The sequence below is a fragment of the Larus michahellis genome, chromosome 2 (assembly GCF_964199755.1).
Source record: "Larus michahellis chromosome 2, bLarMic1.1, whole genome shotgun sequence".
NCBI lineage: Eukaryota > Metazoa > Chordata > Aves > Charadriiformes > Laridae > Larus > Larus michahellis.
In genome coordinates, this window is record NC_133897.1 from 32,347,209 (window position 1) to 32,368,231 (window position 21,023).

Below are 21,023 nucleotides of genomic sequence, written 5' to 3' on the forward strand. Positions count from 1 at the left end.
GAAAACTGCAGAACACGCCAAGAAATACGTACAAGAATTGGCAAACTTTTCCTGCTTGTGATGCGCTCCAGTGAAAGCTGGCCAAGAACGTAAATAATGCAAGACAAACCAGACCTTGACCTCACAGCAAATCTAAGGAGTTGTACCTTGTCGGGATACATAGAAGATTTAGATCTGATTTTAGTACAAGTAAACAAAGCAAGAATATCTTCCAGTTCTGTAATTGCTGTCATTATAAATCCATGCTTCACAGTAGTTTGGTTTGGATTTTGCAAATATTGCTTTTATTTCATTTGATCTTAAGATGGTAGATGGATTAAGGGTGAATTACAAAAGTTTTCAAGGTTTCTAGATGATGAAAGCATTACTCCACCCCTGTAGCAGTGGTTATCCTTTTAGTTAGGGTCCTGGACTAATCATGCAGAATTCACTGTCTTAATACACCATCGTGTTAGGATACTGAAAGGGTAATAGGTCATCTCTTCCTTTAGCTGGGCAGCATTTTGAGAGTCACTAATGTAGGATCTGAAATGAAAAAGCTTCACTGAGTGACCAGAGCTGATCAGGAACGTGCCCTGAACTGAAATAAGGTCAGAGGCAATATGGCCCAAACCCTGAAGGAGCGTTCTTCAAAAGTATAAGATCTTTTATATGGCTCATATATTCTTATTAGTTTCCTCTAAAGCTATCTGCTCGTTAAAGTGCACTGAAACATGATTGGAATATGTTACTGTTATTTGAAAAAGTGTATTTGTATGATTCTACAAATTCTTCTGTCATTGACAGATGATCTACCCTGATCTTCGGCTCATCAGACCTGAATAAGAATGCACAAAAATCCTTACGAGAGGCTTGAATTTCCTCTTGTTCATTAGAGATGCAACTACATATAACTACTGGATCATCCATCAAGATTATTTTTCTCAACACCGACAGAGACATGTAAAAATCACGATGCTGGTGCACTGTGTAATACAGGGTAGAAAAATATCTTGATCACTCATACAAGTAACCTCACAAGCTGTTTTTATAGTTTCTAGATGCCTAAATTATTTATAGGAAACAGTCTTTGACAGAATATAAAGCTTTTCTATGAGTCATTATGTTGAATTCACAAAGGCAAAAAAATTTCCTAACTGAATACGGTATTTTACTATGTAAGGAACACCAAATAACTACTTGGCATTTTAAATTTAAAGAGGAAGTAAATGAAACTTCTTATCAGCGTAATCTACTGTGATTAACACCACCTATTCTTCAAAACTGGGAGGTTTCCCCAGGATTCCTCCAGCCATTTTATTTTTATGAAGAAACAGTTGTGCCAACAGCACTAAGCCTTACAAAGGGCAGTATAAAGTTTTATCTCTCTGTTCTATAAAAGATGACATTGTTTAGAAGGTTTGAATTCTTTGACATAGGAGTTGTAAGGCTGTTTAAACACAAACCTTTTCACGAGTGCTTTTAAAGCAAAAACGGGCAAAATGACCCACTGCCCTCCTGAACAGGAGTCATAGTAGTACTACACCGTTTTAAATTTACAACAGCGTATGAAGATAAACCCAGGCAGAACCACAGTAGTTTTTCAATTTGTGTGACACGTAGAACACGCTAAATTCCCAAGCGAGCCTTTGTGGTTTCAAAGTAAATCCAGAGTTACAGAAAATTCTATAATCTTATTTTCCATTAAAAAAGTGTTACTGGGATATTTTCTATCAATAAGGAATTAAGACAGAGGCTTTCTTGATAAAAACATACCGTAGCCATTTTTTTAGGACATGAAGAAAAATGGAAATGCTCCAAAGTACTTGTTTATTTAGATATACTTAAAAATAGGTCCTTTGATATTTAACTTCTGCTATGCAGCTCATTCTAAGCAACTACTTTTTTAAGGCTATTTTACTTCATGTTTATTTTCAGTAATGCATGGGGAAGATTTGATACATTCTTAGGAATTCAATCCTCCCTTACACTTTTCCTTCTAGTTGAGAAAATAACCAAGAGCACAATTTATCTCACCCAAAGCCGGATGCCTTAAAATTAGACCTTAAACTGTGAAAAAGTCATTCCAGCCAGGCACCCTTTATAATGAGTTGAGCGATCCGGATACATCCAGAATGTACTTCAACTGACCTATATAGAACGCTCATCTTAAAATTAAGATTTCCCTCAGCAGGTGCTTTTGTGCTTCTATTAGCAATAATAGGAGAGGCAGAAGGTAACCAGATGGTATTTAGATACTGAATATAGGACAGATTAGTCCCATTTATGTATATTTTGAACATTATCAACATTTTTAGCTCTAAACGTTGACTAAATTATGAAAATATGAAGAAATAACCGAAGTAAAAATCTTGAGGAAAAAAATCTAGGAGTACAAGGAAGCAGCATCTGACTATATAACAGAGCACATCCAAGTTTTACATTTCTAATCCTAAAACTTTTTGATAGAATTCACTAGCTTAAATTCTCTTAAATTTTAGAAAAAAGGTTTTCTTTGAAGACTAACCTTGACGAAAAAAACAAACAAACAAAACCCAGTAACCATTAAATTCCCTTTCGCATGCTCAATTTATTCCTGCCTGTAATCACGTATTTGGCTGTTTTCATCTACCTCAAAATAATTTTTTTTGCTTATTAATTCTGTTATCTCCTTTTTTTTTTTTCCTCCTTTCTTAAAAACATCTTTCTGACTTTATCCTAATATTACCTCCCATTCAGTTTATTAATGTAACCATTCATGCAGGAAACATGAGAAAATCCACAACTAAAGAGGCAGAAGATTCCAAAGGAAAAAAAGCAGCAGACTCTTGACTCTTGGAATGCAGCGGTTCATACAGCTGATGTCTAGGCCATAGCCTTTATGTACCAGATATACAAGACACCAATTCTCTTCCTTTCAGAAGACAAGACAGGAAAACCTGCTGATCTCACATCATCCATTATTCTGTCCTTGGCTGATACAGCTGCCTTACTGTTTGCCATTTCTATCTTTTGGTTAAATTTCGCTTGTCAACCATCTAGGACCACAAACTTACAAATATGTAACTGCATGAAAGAGCCACATCTACTTCAATAGCGTTCAGGATTGATTTCAGGTAATTTCCAAACTTGAACCAGTGTAAGCATCAGAAGTGTCCACCTGGAGACACATTTAGACCAAACAGAATAAATCTGATCAGTTGTTTTTCCTTTATGCAACATGTTTTAGAAGACAAAGGAGAAAAGGATCAAGTTTCTATTATCCATGGGAGTTCTCCATGTTCCCTGAACAAACCACCACCACATTGGAATCCTTCATAACGTCCCACAAGACAACCCAAAGGGGAAGCGATGCACCATTTCACAGCAGAAGATCCACGGAGTTCGATGCACACAGTGCAACACAGACTTTTGTGAAAACTGCACTATGTATCTGTTGGGATTCTTCCGAATGTAAGGACTAGAGAGTCAACTACTAATTACTATGACTGAGCACCAGACATCCCATTGAACATATAATGAAAAAAATCAACAATTTCAAACCAAGTAATCAAAACGTGGCTGAAAATCAAACTAAAAAGAAATAAAATTTAAGTCATTTATCCACAACATTCGCATTAACTGAAGATTTCTACCAGCATATATAAAAAGTCCATGCCTGAAAGTTAAAATCATTAACGGTAGATGTCATTTTATTATAGTGAATAACAAACATAATCTAAAAATAAAAAGTTAATCTGTCCCAACAATTAGAAGTCCAATTAGTAGCATCGAACTGACAAAAATGTGCTTGCAAGTTTGCTTTTCTTTGGTTTATTTATTTTTTAAAAAATAGTTTAGGGCACCACAATAGTGTCAGAGTTGTACATTGACATTCCAAACTGGTATTAAGAGGTTGGACAAGAAATAATTAAACAGCCTCCAAATACTTACATTTGTTAAGCTTTTAAACTTGTGGCAAACTAACAAAACAAGACTATATCCCCTCAGGGCTAAACTGCTGCAAACATTATTCAGAGAAATCTTCCATTTTCTTCAGAAACAATTAAAAAAGGAAAATGTGTTCTAGATTGCATAAAGCTGTTTTACTGGGCGTTTGGGAACAGTTACTCATCCCAATTTCAAATAAATAAATAAATAAATAAATAAAGATTTACTTCTCGACTTCCTAAATTTACCTAAATGCCTTACCTGCATCAGCTAATTTCTATCTGTAGTGGGAGCATCATTACTGTAACGAAAACTAGGTCAGGTTGACAAACTGATGATATCAGTTTCAAAGCCCAAATTTGTAACTTTTTCTGCTCATGTAGACAAGGTATCAAAAATAACTGCAAACATCTAATTATTTTCAGTGAGACCCAGCATGTCATTTAAGCTTTCCTCCAGTACTGTGAATTTGCTGGTTCAGCTATAAAGCTAGTCCCCAAAGAGAAAATTATTAATAAAATACTGTTGTGAAAAACTACAATTATGGAAAAATAATTGTCCTAAGTCTACTATTACTGTTACTAATTATTTTGTAAGTGCCGCAGGAAACAATGGACAACAGCTCTCTGACTGAAGAAACTCAGAACTGAAGGTCAACAGATCTTTTATGGGGAATTCTTCTCACAGACAGAAATTTTTTTAACCTTTTATACCACTTCCTATTGATTAAACTGGCAGTAAAATGCTATAATTCCTACAGAATAACACTTAGAACTCATTCTGCGCAGGTATAAGAAAAAATTGTGAATGACATCCAGAGCAAGGCCCAGTAAATTTTATTGATTTATTTTTTGTTTGAGACAGCTGTGTAAAGCTCAATTGGCAAGTACCAAAATAGGTTGCAAACTTTACTTGATACCAACAAGAAGTAGGGAGCTGGAATCCAAAACTAATGATTTCAGGAAGCTGGCATCTTGTTCTTCAATAGCACTGCACTCAGTTGATGTCTCCCACATTTCACATCGTAACTTTAAAATAAATATCTTTCCCAAGTACCTTCTCCTTTCCAGGTAAATTTTTTTGCTCCTGCACACCAAATGACAAAACAAGACCTGTTCTTTATGTTTTCCTCTCCCTTATGATTGTTGTCACTCTTTCATAATTCTAGATACAGATGGGAACACTTTTCACAACAGTCCACAACTCCCACCACGACAAAAGATGAGAAGATACACTATGAATACAGACACAATCACATAAAGTGCTCTTTACAATTAAGTTAACTTTAACCAAAGAAGCATCAGAAATAGAGGCTTTAAAAAGACTTGTTAAAATTGTGCGCAGAAGGTGTAACTTATCAGTGATCAAAATCATAACAAGGATTCTAGGGTCATAAGAATTCAAAGAGAATGAAACATTATGTATCGTCTATATATGCTATTGATATTTATTAATGTAATTATAAAACATAACTTAAGCCCATTATCTTTCATTCTATAGGTGCCATTCACAGAACTCAGTGCTACTGCCATACAAGCACAAAGGAAAAGAAGTCCAGCCCAGCCAGCCAGGTGACTGACTGAAGTTTTCCAATGCTGACTTATTACTACCTTTATTCCCATATGTGCTCTATTTACACTCTGCTTTACCAATATGCTGCTCTAGCAGGTTTCCCTACTACCCTCTTATCATTCTCTTTGTTCCTGTTCCAGTGATCCCATTCCATTGGCAAGAGGTACCTAGACCTGTCCCGTAAAGTGTCACCTGAAAGACACTTTGTTCTAGAGTAGAAATGGTGCAAAATCTCCTTATAAATAAAAAAAAAGGATGTCTAGTGCTCTTCAAAACAGATACTAACTTTGTTACTTTCAAACTGCATAAACTCTTCAAAAATAACTTATCTGTTCATTTATGCATTGCTACTGAGCACTGTTCTTTGAATGTTTTATTTTGAAACACCTATATGTGTTTACAAAAGATGATTTCAGTTTCTAAGTAACACTTCATATATATATCTCCTTCCTAAACAGACATAAGAAACTGTACTTTTTCCTAAACGTGCTTAAAACCAGCTACTTCAGTTGTTTGCAGGCACCTAAATTAGATTAACAGATTTGGGCCCCAAATATTTCAATTTCATAGCACGAAATATCTCACTCCACACATGTTTTTTCAGACTGTTGAGTAATTGTTTCAGGACTTCCCTGCCACGACAAACAACAAAGTCCTTCCACCTTGGCAAATGAACGAGGGACGGAGGACACAAGCCCCAGGAGGCACGCATTGCTTTGTGATGCCCCATGTTTCTTGATGCTTGTTTTCATTCTGTACCAGACAGGCATTTCAGGCTCTGAGCAATACTGGATTATCACTCTAGGGAGAAACAAAGAACTTATTTCCTGTCATTTTATCCATGAAGCATAGCACAAGTCCAGTCATTTGGGAATGCATATTAGGTTCTTGGTATGGATTTTTTTTTTTTTCAGACGTATAATGATGTTTTAATATATGTGGAAGCTTTATACCATTCAAGTGCAAAGTGCTACATTATGTCATTTGACCTAAATGGAAGTAGACAAAACACTTAGTGGCTTTTAAGAAAACTTAAAAGACTATTTCTCCTGCAAGAATTACTGGTTTTCCCCATCCTGTTGCACTGTCTTTCTTATTTTATGATATGGATCTTCTAAGCTTATTCCATCTGCTTTCTAAAGTTACATCAACCAGATAAAACTGCTTTTGAAAATTAATAAAGCTCTCACTAAATTTCTAGAAAAGTAGTCAAATAGAAAGAAGAATTAACTGAAGAAACTATAGTCTGCTAGGGAAAAAACCCACTTATGATATAGTAATCTTCTGAGAAAACCTTTCATCTGTTTCAAAAACTGGATACTCAACAATGAAAAATGCAATTACATGCACTCCCGACAAATAAAACTCTTTTCAACAAAATGAATCAGAACAACACTGGACCATACAAAACAAGAATAAGCTGTATCTAAATTGACTTCAGACATCCAAAAGCTTTGTCAAATTAGTACAGGATTTTTAATATTTCCTTGAAAAGACCCTTAGACAGACTGTCACATCAACACTCAAAGTTTCAGCAGACCTGCTTTTAAAGCGTAAGTTTGCCGTTGCACCTTTTGTTTCCTGCGCTCACTGGGATGGCACCCACCCTGAATCCTTCAGCTTTGAGCCCAACTCCCAGGGAAAGCCCGGGCAGCACCAGGACATTGACTGGGCTTGAGCAAAAGTGATGTAGGTCAACGAGGCAAACCGGCATTAACTAAGAGCCAAAGCCACGAGCCGTGACAAGGCAGGGTTAGGCACAACTTTCTGCCTAGCCCCTCCACTACGCCCATACCCACACCCGTATATACACGATTCCCGCCCCCCCGCGCCCCCCCCAGTTTCCCCAACTGCAACCAGTTCAGCCGCCCAGCGACTCGCGAACTTACTGCAGTGCGATGCAGGAGGAGGAAACGCGCGGCCCTGGGATGCGAGAGAGCCCGGCGCCCTGGGCAGCTGCGGGAACCGGCCATCCAGCCGGCCGACCGCCAGCGACGGCTCTGCCACCGCCGACAGACACCCCCTCCCCTCGCCCCGCCGCCCGCTGCCGCAGCCCAGCGCGCCTGGCCCCGCGGGGCCACCGCCGCCCGGCTCCCCGCCGCCCTTCGCGGCGCAGCGCGGATCCCGGCAGCCGCCCTCCCCCCGGGGACGGGCAGCCACCGCCGGGCTGCGCGGTTTTAAGCGGCTTTGCGCCAGCGCATCTCCCACCCCCTTTCTGGCCGGGCGGCAGGGGGGAGGGGACAGGCGACACACTCACTCACACACACACACACACACACACACGCTCCCGCACGTAGCCCCTCCCGCCCCCCGCGCAGCTGCGGTACCTGTTGTCCGGCGCCTGCATCCCCCCGGGCGCCGCCCGCCGACTCCGCGGCCCCGCGCCCGCTCCGCGCTCGGGCGGCGGTGCGGCAAGACCCCGCGCACCGCTCCGCGCGGCTCCGCTCCGCTACCCCTTCCCCACCAGCGCTCCCCCTTCCCTACCAGCGCCCCCCGCGAAAGACGCTGCCCCCACACCCGCGCAACACTTACCCAAAGTTTACCCGGTCTCCCCGCCGGCAGTAGCCACGCCGGGCTACCAGTCGCCCTCACACCCGCTACGAGGCAGCGGGGCTGTGACAGCGCCCGCGCAGCCGCGGGGGCGCGGAGGGGCTGTGCGCGGCCCGCCCCGCGCACCTGCGCGGCTCCCGCCCCGGCGTACCTGCCGCCCGGGAGGAGCGCTCTGCCGCGGAGCGGCTCCCACGCAGGTGCGCGGACGCTGCGCCGCCGGGGTTCGCGGCTGAAGGGGGCCGGGGAAGGCTGCCGCAGTCCCCCGGCAAGGCCGGCCCGGTGACCGGCTCCGTGTCCGGGAGCCGCTTCAGCAGCCGCCAGCCCTGCCCGGCTCCAGGTCCTCCATTTGGCCGTCCCTGCTGAGGGACCTTCACCAATCTCACTGCTCCAAACGCTGCCCTGGCCCCCTCCCTCCCCGCTTTCCTCCACCACGTGTTTGGGAATCTGTCTGGAGGTAGCCACAACACAGCTAGGGCCCGGGAGAATTTGCAGATTTAGTAGGGAAAAAAAAGAAAAAAAAAAGGGAAACGGAGTAGTAACAGCATGAAAATTAACTTCTTTATGCCAGCGCCTCCCACTTACCGAGGCACAGAACCGGGGAGGGAGCAGATCAAACTTTCACTGACAGCTTCCCAGTGTGTTTGATGGCAATTTGTTTTGACCAAAAGAAATTCCACTGAAGCGCTGGCAGATTTCAAAGCAGTGCAGACACCCTCAAACTTCCATCCTCACCAGGTCTCGGGTGCCGTTCTCGAATTAGCCTCAGAACATCAGCTGGGACCCCGATGGCTTGGTTAACTCTAATGATCATTAATTCCTATCTAAATTCATTTTGTTGCTATGTGGCTCTAAAAATACTTAAGCTTTGAAGAGTGTTTTGGGCAATACAGAGGAAAATTTAGCATACAGCTAATAATTGGATGTAATAATAAGACCATAGAAGTATGAAAATACAAAACATTTTACCCATGTTTTACCAACAGTTTATTTTTGTAACTGCATCCATTCTTCCTTTCTGAAATCTGCATTTAAAGGGTTTAATTTTCACATAACACACAAGTGCTAGAAATTTTTGGAATCCTCTTTATTTTAGTAACCATGTAAAACCTTGCCAGCCCGATTTTATTTATAAAGATTTTTGGTTTCTTAAAGGAGAATTCCTTAATTCATGTAGAGCACTGTAAGTGCGTTCCTCAGAGTATATGGTACCTAATATCTGTAAATCAGCTTCTACACAACACAGTAAAAGACATTTAACTATTTTGATTTAGCAGATTTCCAAAGATCATGAACACTCCAGCTTTTTGTTTAACAGAAGACTTTGAAAATATGGATGAGTTTCAAATAGAGAAGTAAAATGTATTTTTATGTTGTATAATGCAATAAATACATATTTATAGCATACACTAAGTGATGTAAAGGCTTTCACAACTAAAATTGCAGTGTGATAGTTTTGATGATCCTTATTAAGCTCACAATCTATTTAAAAAAATCTATTCATCTCTCTCCATAAGCTCACAAACCCAAAAGAAACAAAAATTTCTCTCTAACTTTTGAAAAATGTTTTCCAGGAGGTGTATTATCACACACATTAGCCTTTAAATTCAGATCCAGTAGTCAACCTTATAAATATCTTTCCAAATGGCAGCCTCACAGTAGCACATGACAAGTACTTGGCTTTAGTCTCCCATGTTTAATATATTGTTTTCCCTTGAAAACACTGATATCAAGAGATGCTTTTTTTTCCCAGGGAAGGAATTCAGTCCCAGTATATTTGAGCCTCATGTTACTAAATAAGGATCAAAACACTGACGTACAGTGAGTAGTTACTTAATTGTGATAAATCATGTACAACACAAAAATTCCATAGACTTTGCAATAAAATGCTTGAACTAGTGGTTTGGGGGAGGGAGGCCTGGTTTTGAATGACCATATTGCCTTAAAAATGTGTTTCAAGCACTCTGAGTTATGTAAGGTCACATTAAAATGAAAATTACCAGGTAAAATTATGTTTCACAATTAAAACCATTTTTTTAATGTTGTGCATAACTTTAATATACTCACTTAAGTTGGGCCTTTACTATTCTCTTGTACTGCATATTGGAACAGTGTCCAGCTTCAGTTTCTACTGAGATGGAGAAGGTCCAGCAAGTTCATGTGCATTGTGGAACTACAACTCCATTGACATTTGTAGCTTTAAAACACCAAAGTTAAATTTGAGGTCTTGTGACACAAATAGGAAAATTAACCCCTTCATTAAACATTTGATTTCCCTTAGAAAAGCGGCAAGCCTTACACAGGCCAAAGCAAACTCACTACAGCTGAGATGTGAAAGATCAATGTAAAAGATATCAAACTAAAGGGACACTTACATTAAGGGTTTTTTTTTTGTTTGCACTGGAAAATACTTAGGGGGATTGGTATCCACATGGCTAGCCTTAGAAACATGGGTGTAGTATGTGCAGTTTGGAGCCCAGGTCAAGGATGGGGGATAGATGAAATATGGCTGATGGCTCATCACTGAGCTCAGTGGCAGCATTTGGGAGCAGCACATTCACACAAGCAGCTTTGTTCTGGTTTCAATGCAAAGCTGTGGCCTGTTCTAGAAGCTGTACGCTGCCCACACTCTACATGCTCCTGTCCTCTTCTCCTTTCATCAAGCTCTTACCGTAAGCAGATTAAAATACGCAGAAAGTTCGTCTTTTAACAGCTCACTCCCTCACAGCAAAGAAAATAACAGATGTCTAGAATCCACAGCCAGAATTTTAAATATTAAATGTATTACACTGTGTCCTTATATCTGTGTTTGGATATTTAAATAGTGTTGCTAAGCATGACTTTAAGTTGCTCATTTAATAGGCCTTTTTTATGAACTCGGGTCCCTAAGTTTGATGTCATTCATGAAAGAAATAAAGCATCAAACTCAAGAAACCTCAAGAATCAAAAACAATTCTCAGTCTCCAATATGTTTTATTTGCTATTGAGAAGTTGCATTTTCAGTCATCTGCAGCTATTGTGTATGGGTACTTTTGGGAGAAATAGGGTTCAGTCTTCTAAATCCGACTTCAGTGGCCACATGATTGTACAAAGTCACTGGTGCAAAGTATTGAAAACTAATCTAACTCCATGTGAATTCAGCTGAGATAGCAGCAAGCCATATATAAAGAAAATCTGTTTCAGAATATATGGTTATCAGAAGCAAATACAGTTCACCAAATTTGTTAAAAAAAACCCAAAAAATCTTCTCAAAACTTAATTCATTTAACTTAGGCCATTCTTACGCTTTATGAAGGTTTTTGTGAAGAAAATGGAATATAGTGAAAAAACATTCTATACTTTGTGTACTTTCATCAGGGAAATGTCAATATACCATAGGACTACGCTGCTCTCTCCCAGAAATACCAAATTCATAGGCAGTTAGTAGCAGGGATCCAAAGAGATATCAAACTGGTTTTGTCAGAAATAAGATCTTTCCTAGATCACGCTTACCTCACTTTACATTAACTATTGTAGAGATAAGGATATAGCATGCAACAGTATGTACAATATACTTGATACACGGAGTAGCATAGTTATTTCCACAGTTCAAGAGTGAAAAAAAATCTTGTGAAATACCCAGTGGCATTTGCAGGTCTGCTACCACTCACATTACTGATACTCAGTATATATAATATATAGTATAAAAAATTCTGTGGTAGCTAAAGGAAAATATGGAGCAGAGCAAACATTTGTACTTGAGAAAATGAAGGACTGTTGCTAAACCAGAGGAAATTACATTAATCAGCTGAACTATTGTTTGTGAGCTTGTTATCCAGTATACCAGATAGTCTAACCAAATCTTTAGCTCCTCTTTCATTAGTGCAATCTGGACATAACGCTGAAAACATTTAAATCCACCTCTGTTGGATTAACACTGACATGCAGGTATATTTGCTTGATTCCCTAACTGCTACAGATCAGTCAGTTTCACTTCTGCCCCTGGGAGAATCCTGGGGTGAGACCTCTTGGAACACATTTTGCGGGTGTGTGGTAACAATCACCCTGAATTTGCCAAGGGTAGATCTAACCTGATCAATCTGACTGTCCTCTGTGATGAACTGACTGAAATATGGATGAGAGAACAGTGGATCGTACTTATCTTGGCTTTTGCAAGGCTTTTTACACTTTCTCCCACAACATTCTTCTGGGATGTTATAGACTGGGTGGGTGGAAACTAGATGGGTGAGTAACTGGTTGGATGGTTGGGCTCAAAGGGTAGTGGTTAATGGGCAGTACTCTATCTAGATGCCCATAGCAAGTGGCATTACCCAGGGATCTATACTTACAACTGTAAGGAGAAGAATCTGTCCTTACATCTTAATCAGTGACCTGAAGGACACAATGGAGTACACACTCTTCAAGTCTGTAAGTGAGATATATAAATTGAGAGGACTAATTGACATGCTGAAGGGCAGGACTGCCATCCAGAGGGACCTAGACATGCTGGAGGAATGGGCTGACAGGAACCTTACAAAATTTGAGAACAAATGCAAAGACCTGTGCTAGGGAAGAAAAATCCCTGAAGTGATGGGGCACTGCCTGGCTGGGGAGCAATTCTGTTGAAAAAGCTCTCGGGTTTTGGCAGACAGCAAGCTGAGCCTGAGCCTGAGCCTGAGCCTGAAGCAAGCCCTGGCAGCGAAGCAAGCCAGCACCATCCTGGGCTGTATGAAGAGGAGCACAGCCAGTAGTCAAGGGGTGCTATTTATCCCCCTCTACTCAGTATTTTATAGATCACACCTGAATACTAGATCATAGGATATTTCTGGCTGAAAAGGCTCTCGGGAGGTCTCTAGTAAGGATCAAATATGAGATCAGACCAAGTTGTTTGCAGCTTTATTCAGTTGGACCTTGAAACCCTCAAAGGACAGACAGCATAATGTTGGTGGGCAGCCTGATCCAGTGCTGGACTGTCCTCATGGGGAAGAATTTTTTCCTTATATCCAGTCTGAACCTCCCATTTCAGTTTATGCCCATAGCCTCTTGTCTTCCCACCATGCGTAACTATGAAGAGCATGTCTCGGCCTTCCTGAGAGACTCCTCATGGATATTGGCAGGCTACTGTCAGGTGTCCCCAAACCTTCCCTTTGCCAGGCTGGACAAGCTCTCTTCCCTCAGATAAGCCAGTGGTTATGTAAATTGTCATACGAGTGTAACAAAGCTTGAATTGCTAATGGATTTGTCTGGTTTTATAATATTATCTCTAGTACTTTAAGGGAAAGAATGACAAGTATAAAAGGAGCAAAGACGTGTTATAGTAGAGTACATTTAAGTGAATTTAAAACAATTTTTTTCTTTACATCTTACTCCTATCTTTATCTTGCCTCTACATACGCAGTTTTCTCCCCTCTATTGTTCCTATTTCAAAGATGGACCTCAGACAAAAGCCATCTTAACTCAGTGGGAAGATTTTCAGAGATATCAGTGGGCAATGGGTTGACAAGTTGATAAAATCGACATGAAAAGTACCATTGGTTTCAACTGGATGCAGGAATGAGCCCTTAGTCACACTAAATGAGAAATGTTTGTTCAGTCTGAAAAGACACTATTTAGTTAAAGAAGCAGAGGTCTGATAGCACACTCATTCTGAAAGGCTATGATACAGAGACTATTAGGCAATATACAAATTCCGTAGTACTGGACTGGGCAGGAGGTAAGGGGCAAAATGCCTTTACTGTATATTTCTCGATGTAGCATAATAGCAGTGACACGCATCACTTTTTCACTACATTTCACTATATATATTGGCAGGATATAAAAAAGAAGCATATGGCTAGCAGACATTACAAAAAGAGAGATATTTATATGAAGTATCTCAAATATGGCTTTATATTTTAAAAGGTGGTTTTTACTACATTAATTACCATCTGTATGTTTACTGAACTGTCTCAACTGTGTGAGAAGATACGACGTGTCCTTAAACATTTGTTGAATCTTAACACGTATTGCAGAATCACTATTTAACGTTCAACAACCAATGTAATTTGTTATAAGAGGTCTTTCTGTCTTGTTTTAAACTTTATTTAACAGCCATACAAGTCCAATACATTCTCTGTTGGATGATAATCATTAAAAAAAGCTGATGTCCTAAATTATTACAGTTAGATGCTTCTAGATCACTATATGCACCTTGCACAAAGATCATTCCTGTTACTAAAATACAAAATGCAAGACGTATTGAGGGATTCTTGGTTTTGTTGTTTTTCTTCCTCTGTTTTCAAAATTTTCTCTACATTTTGCATTTTATGTTGCTTACGTTGTTTAACCTCATGCCTCCATATGTGCTTTCTGTAGGTAGAGGGGTGAAGGGGCAGCAGCAGAATGTCACATCTCAAAAAATAAATACATAAAAGAAATTTGTAAGAATCATCTCCCGATACGGTTTCTGATGAGAGGAACAAAACAGAATGGAACTGGGAACAGCTACTTTTTCCTTGATGTATGAGTTGACAGCAGTAGCATAGAACAGAATGTATACCTACTACAGAGGCAGTAACAGTGTGGAACTTTTACGGGTTATAATTAAACTTATTAGTACAAAGTGGTTTATGACAGAGAACAAAGGTGCAGGGCTTACAAAGAGGAGGGAGAAGGACAACTGTTAACTAAACGCGTAGGAAATCAATAACAAAGAGAGAAACAGAGGAAGGATTCATGGGGTGAATTTAATGTAGGAATTTCCATCAAAATACCCTCAGTGTAAACCATAAAAGAAAATGGTAACATTTTCCTGGTTGGTGCAGCACAAAGCTAAAAGCAGAGAGGGAAGGAGATATATAGGGAGCTAACGGTATCACAATTTTCCTTTAGCTTGAAAATACACCCTATAAAAAGTGAGCATCAGAAAAAGAACAAAAATTGTAAGAAAGTATTTCAAAGTATAGTAGAAATTAAAAACCGCACATAAGCCTGTCACTCACTACATTTGAGTATAACTTGTCATAAAGCAATCAAGTTAACTAAAAGAATTAAATCCCTGCATTTCTTAACTAATTAGATCTAGCTAACTGATTAGATGTACTTCATTTGCATTTTCATTAAATGTGTTCAGGAGAGAAATTTTTCTCGAAAAACTATACAGAGAAGGAGATACACTGTATTAGTAAGCCAGAGATGTGTACCAAACTAACATACTAACTTCAGTATACCTGACTGCAGAGAACAATTAATAACAACACAGACACAGCATCGAGATTTAAGGTTTTGGGTACTACTACACTACATATTCAAGAAATATGTAGGTTATTATAACTGAAAGTGAACACAACTCAAAAGCAAGATAGAGGGTTCAAATTTGTGAAGCCGAAATAAATTAGAAATAGTTAAGAAGACTTATCTGTAAAAGGAAATGGAAAGAAAATAAATAGTAGAGAAGAAGGAAGAACTAATTACATTTAATTACTTTGAAAGAAAGGTTTTTCTAGGGGGATGATGGAATGAAGACAAAGAAGAACATGTCTCCAAAGATGGTTTGTATCAGAGAAAATTAAGTATGAAACAGAAAAGGTGGGCTGAACAATGGAAAAAAGTAAAGAAAAAAGATTTTTTTCCTTAATTTAATAACCAGGAAGCTAGCAGAAGTCTTCAAAAAGAAACTTTTAGTGGATTCAAGGCAATTAGAGAAAGAAATCAATAGGGGCAAATAGTGGCTAGCTAGCATCTGCTCTATTTAAAGCCCTTAAATCTTAGATTCTTATATAGTTTTTGGTGGAATCTATGAATTTTTTTATCTCCTCCTAAATTTCTGGTTTGCTCATTATTTTTGGTTTGGTTTGGTTTGGTGTTTTGCTATTTTTTTGCGATTTAAATCAGTTGAACAACATATTTTATAATGATGTGATAAAGGATATTTTGCTGTATCTAAAATAGAGTAGATCCCTAAAGAAGCATACATTTTTCTTTGATGTACTGTGTACTGCTGTCTTTGTCCACTGATATCTTTATTAGAAATATTTATACATAATATACATATCAGTATACTCCAAGTAACCCATTTTTTATATACATGTTTTGTTAAAAGTTAATAGAGTAAACCTTTTATTTTTTAATACTTCCTACTATCATTAAAATGCTCATGTTTTTTAATATGTTTTCAACACACAGTCAAAAGTATGTAACAAAAAATGTATTCCACTCACTTCTCTGGGAACAGATTCACATACAGATTCCGGGGGAAAATTTAGCAATTTAGCAATACCTCTTTTTCACTTGTATTTCATTTTATAGGATATGGGATTTAAAAGCTAAGTTCTGCTCTACATGCACTGACACAGCTACCAACATAGTTTATTCTAGATTTACACCATATAAATAGGATGAAAATAAAGGAAGTGGTTTTTGAGAGCAGCAGGATCCTGTGAGTAGGGCACTCAGTGGCATGCTTCGATAGTTGTGTTGTGTACTTCAGTTCTGCTGTTGGTCCATTACTTGGCTTTGACATCTAGGATCCACAGACATAAAACCAGCACTATGGATTTAAGACTGCAATTTTTAAAATCCTGTCCTAACACTACAAACCTCAAGTATTCAGTCAGAAAAAAAACTTCCCTGGGTAACTAAAGTTTTGCTTTTAAGAAAGTCCACAACTTCCTTATTTGTGTTAGTATTTAACAGATCAATGCCTAGGCCTCCAGTGTGACATTTTCTTTCATATCCCCTTTGGGAGACTAAATATAGTAGCCATGTTTCAATCATTGCCACTGTAAACACACAATCAAGGTCTGTACAAAACCACAGGGGAATTGATTGCATTCACTCAGAAATACAGTCAGAGGGCAAAGAGGTAATATTCCAAAAACTTAGCAGAATCTCAGAACAGTTGAGGTTGGAAGGGACCTCAGGAGGTCACCTGGTCCAACCCTCCTGGCTCAAACAGCGTCAACAAGGGCAGGTTGCCCAGGGTTGCCCAGCAGTTGAAGCACATGACATGAGTGCCCCAGTTCAGATTTCTCATCCCGAAGGAAAACAAATTTGCAAATCATACCTCAAAGGAAGAAAATTAATCACCTTCACTGCCTGTGAATGCCAACCAACACAGAAAAGATGAATTGGACCAAAACCCCAGTAACTGTATTGTACTGATACTCCTCCAGAAGGGCCAAGAACTTGATTCTGTTTTCTATTTCTTTTGGGATTCAGGAGGCTTTTCTGCATAGGGTGTCTATAAAGCCACACTTTGAACTGAAGTTTGACACAATAAAATTTCTGTTCTTAACTCAAGTGAGAAGTGACAGAGACAGATCCCATCAAGACCAGACTGAATGTTAAAAATCTGGCGTAGGGGGAGGCGGAGGTTTTGAACCCCTTCAGCAGAGGTTTAAAACAAATTCTTCGAAATTTTATGTTGTCACTTTCTCATTCTCCTGACAGGTTTTAAAAAGAAATGGTGACGCTTTTGAAGATGATGTGAGTACCTGTTGGATATTCTCTGAAGGGTCTATCAGATGAAGCTATTTAAAGGACTATGGTATAAATCCACTTTTGGCTCTAGCTCAACTTTTGCATGAACTGCCATGATGCCACAAGTATGAAGACTAGCACAGTTTTGGATAAGTGAGTATGTGCAACTATAGGTTTCTAAGGAGTTTTAAAGAACAAGAGAAAGACTGAATTTAGCGTTAAGCAGCAAGATGTAAGAACTACACACTTGGAATTAGATTCTAAATGTTTGCCTAGATCATCTAATCAATCATTTATACTATTTTTAGAGCAAGGCCTTTATCTCCTTATATTTTTTTTTACTTCTCTAGACTGAAATTATTTGGAGCAATAAGTTTCTCTGATGTGAATACTTATACAGTGGCCAGCACAATGGAGTATCAAGTCTGGTTTGGTCTCTGATATAAATGGAGTCCGTGGCATTGTGTATATTCATCCAGCTTATACAAACTCCAACCTTATAGCTGTGTGTCAAAGGAAACGTTTGCTTCTAAAAGCTAAAGTAAACCAAAATCAGGTAACCAAACAATAAATACAATACATGCATTTTGCTACTACCTGAATGTGAATCTTAATTACACTTTTCAGGCTAATTATTTTATACTCAGGTTTTGAGTATACCAACTAATTTAATGCCTTCTGCATTTTCTGTAATTCCTTTAGCAGTTTTTATTATATTTTAGTTTTAATATCTTTGTGACGCTGAGTCTGTTTCAATGTACAACAAACACTTTGATGAGCCCTTATTTTCAAGACTAGTCTCTCTGTCTGGAATGGAATTACTGCTCCCTGTCTGATAATGGGAATAAACAAGCACAGCCCATCTCAGAACAAAAAACCTCGTTCCTGATGCTGAAAATTTTGCTCGTTTCTATCAGTTGTATATTCAGGCTTATTATCTGGAAACTAACTCCTTCATATTGCACATTTGCATATGTATGAACAGTCATCCACCTGCATACAGTTATTCTTGGTGCAGTGTTTTAGCACTTGTGAGTAGGAATTTCAGACCTTATCTACCACTTTTACTTTTTATTGATCGGTCCCTGATCCTTCTGTAGGAGGCTTCACCTGACACAGATACTGAGGAAAGCAGGTCTGGTGGAGAGGAAAGGGAGGTATCGTCTTGTTCTGCAATTCCAAATAGCCATCAGAGCTGCAATGATGTATGTCACTCAGAGTTAAAGTATGGACAGAGTCTTCTGCAGCTCCCCATCTGAATCACCTTCAGAAAATGTAAATGCAGCTTGAAATTGCCAAAGTCCAATTTCCTCGCTTCTAGGGTTTTTATTTCAATCCTGTGATGATCATCTTAAAGATACAACATATTTATTTTTTTTTAGAGATGAGTGTAAAATCAGGTCTTATTCAAACGGCACTGTGCTTTTAAAGTCAGCTTTCAGTTTGCTTTAAAAACAGTGTCAGAATATTTCATGAAAAATTCATTATTCGCAAAGCTGAAGAAAGACTAAGCATATAACAGCATCTTGATTAACTAATCCCCATGTGATTTAGTATAAATGCTGAACTTAAAATTACTGAAGTGTTGTTACAAATGCATCCATGCTCCTTTGTACCATTTTCCTTGATGACACTGCAGCAGTTATTGTTTTATATTTGTACATGTCTCTTTGTTATGCTCCCTCTTTAGGACTCACTTATTTTGGGCAATGATGTGGTAAAGAATTTTGTCTACAAGAAGGGCAACATTGTTTTTAATACTCTTGGCCGCTCTACACTGCCCTTCCTGTGCCACCTCCTAGAAGCCAGTGGCAGAGAGGAAGAGTCAGATGGGTTCTTCACCAGGGACTTCGTCCTATGAGAAAAGCAAAATGCAGAAAAAAGGCAGAGGAGGAAGATCAAGTGCCAAAAGCACTTCTGTGGGCCTGCAGTAGTACCCTGTAGCTTCTGTCTGTGATACAAAGTGAACACAGCAAGGGTGGTCTGGAGTCTAAGGAATTTAAATGTTGATGTGAACAGAGGTGCTCCATAGGGAGAACCCCTAGTAGGGTGGTCCTCGTGAATGAATTAGCAGGGCAAAATAGATGTAGCTATTACTCATATCTGCTTGCTATTAAGTTATTCTAAGTTCTCAGACTCACAATATATTGCAGTCTAAGCATTCAAACACAACACAGAATTCAGCAGTGATACAAGTAGCAAGTATAGAAATCTGGAAATCAGGAATAACGAAGTACTCTAGTTAGGTACAGGGAAATAAATGAAGTAGGACACCTCGGAAGACCAGGAAGTAGGCTATGATTGTCTTGATATATTATAATTTTAAAAAATATTCAAGAGCAGTATTGCTCTCTGGCACTTCTGGAAGAACATTACTTTTTTATAGCATTAAGTAGTGCAATGTAGTATGGATTGCCAAGAGGAACTAATGGACTAACTGAAACTGGAAGCCTTCTCTAAAATAAAATACCAATTAGAAAAATGTGCTCCTCATGTATAAATCTCTTTAAAAGTCAACATATGATCTAATAACATTATGACTAAGGAGGGATTTGGTTTAGCTTGTGTTTAGCCAGGTTCAGGTTTCTTAAAAAAAAATAATAAAAAAATACAGTGGTCAGTTTTAACTAAATTTGATAGATAGTTAAAGAAGAATAGAAGAACAGAAATCTCAGGGATGATAAATTCTTATAAATTTTATGAAAGCCAATGACAAAGCAGGTAAGACACACTCAGTTTAGTACCGTGGCTGGAGGAAAGGTTTCAGCATAAGTGAAGCCACCCTCTATTCTGTTCAGTCTGTCGGCTAACTCACATGCATGCAGTGGGAAGCAGGGAGAATTTGTGTTATTTCCATATAAGAATAAGGATTCCAGCTTACATAGGCCCAGTGCAAGGTCTGCTTGAGACTGGAAGTACTAGAGGGGTAATGCATGATGTGAAGCATTTGGAAATGGAGAGGAGAGAATCATAGAATATATTGGATTGGAAGGGACCTCTAAGGGCAACGAAGCTGGTGAACAGCCTGGAGAATAAATCTTATGACGATTGATTGAAGGAGCTGGGACTGTTTAGTTTGAGGAAGAGGAGGTTGAGGGGAGACCTCATCGCTCTCTACAACTACTTGAAAGAGGTAGTAGAGAGGTTGTACAGAGGTTGGTGCTGGTCTCTTCTCACAGGTAATTAGTGATAGAACAAGAGGGAATGGCTTCAAGCTGCAACAGGGTAGGTTTAGACTGGACATTAGGAAAAAATTCTTCACAGAAAGAGTGGCCAGACAGTGGAATAGGCTGCCCAGGGAGGTGGTTGAGTCACCATCCCTGAATGAGTTTAGGAATCATTTAGATGTGGTGTTGGGGGATATGGTGTAGGGGGGAGAACTTTGTAGAGTGGGGTTGATGGTTGGACTCGATGATCCCAAGGGTCTCTTCCAATGTGAATGATTCTATGATTCTATGATCTAGTCTAACCCCCCTGCCGTAAGCAGGGACATCTTCAACTACATCAGTTTGCTCAGATCCTCAAAAAGAATTTGTGAGACATACTGTACGAGCCCT

The 21,023-nt window shown here is 39.2% G+C and overlaps 1 protein-coding gene across 9 annotated transcripts in view; it reads right to left on the minus strand.

The window, feature by feature from the left end:
- Nucleotides 1-8,432, minus strand: part of DGKB (diacylglycerol kinase beta) — a 362,621-nt gene extending 354,189 nt beyond the window's left edge. For 3 of the 9 annotated variants that reach the window (XM_074574780.1, XM_074574778.1, XM_074574786.1), the window contains exon 1: nt 7,371-7,509. The gene's annotated coding sequence lies outside the window, so the exon portion shown is untranslated. Of the gene's footprint in view, nt 1-7,370; nt 7,528-7,808; nt 7,943-8,013 lie in introns of those variants that run through there. The other 6 variants (XM_074574782.1, XM_074574785.1, XM_074574779.1 and 3 more) reach the window with 6 other exon arrangements.
- Nucleotides 8,433-21,023: the final 12,591 nt, after the last annotated feature.